Here is a 420-nt window from a genome sequence, read left to right on the forward strand (position 1 = left end):
GCAGGTCGAGGCTGCGGTGGCCAGGAGTGTGCCACTGCACTTCAGCCTGGGCAACAAAGTGAGACTCTGCTCAAGAAAAAAAAAAGTGCTCCTTTATTTTTTCTTTTTGAGTTGGAGTCTCACTCTGACATCCAGGCTGGAGTACAGTGGCACACTCTCATGGCCACTGCAACCTCAACCTTCTGGGCTCAGGTTATCCTTCCACCTCAGCCTTCCAGGTAGCTGGAACTACAGGCACACACCACCATGCCCAGCTACTTTTTCCCCCCATTTATTATAAAGATGAGGTCTTTCCAAGTTGCCCAGGCTGGTCTCGAACCCACGGGCAGGCTCAGGCAATCATCTCGCCTCTGCCTCCCAAAGTGCTGGGATTATAGGTATGAGCCACTGCACCCAGCCTCTTTTTTTTTTTTTTTTTTT

This window comes from Carlito syrichta, unplaced genomic scaffold (genome assembly GCF_000164805.1).
Source record: "Carlito syrichta isolate Samal-C Ts95f unplaced genomic scaffold, Tarsius_syrichta-2.0.1 Scaffold301634, whole genome shotgun sequence".
Classification (NCBI taxonomy): domain Eukaryota; kingdom Metazoa; phylum Chordata; class Mammalia; order Primates; family Tarsiidae; genus Carlito; species Carlito syrichta.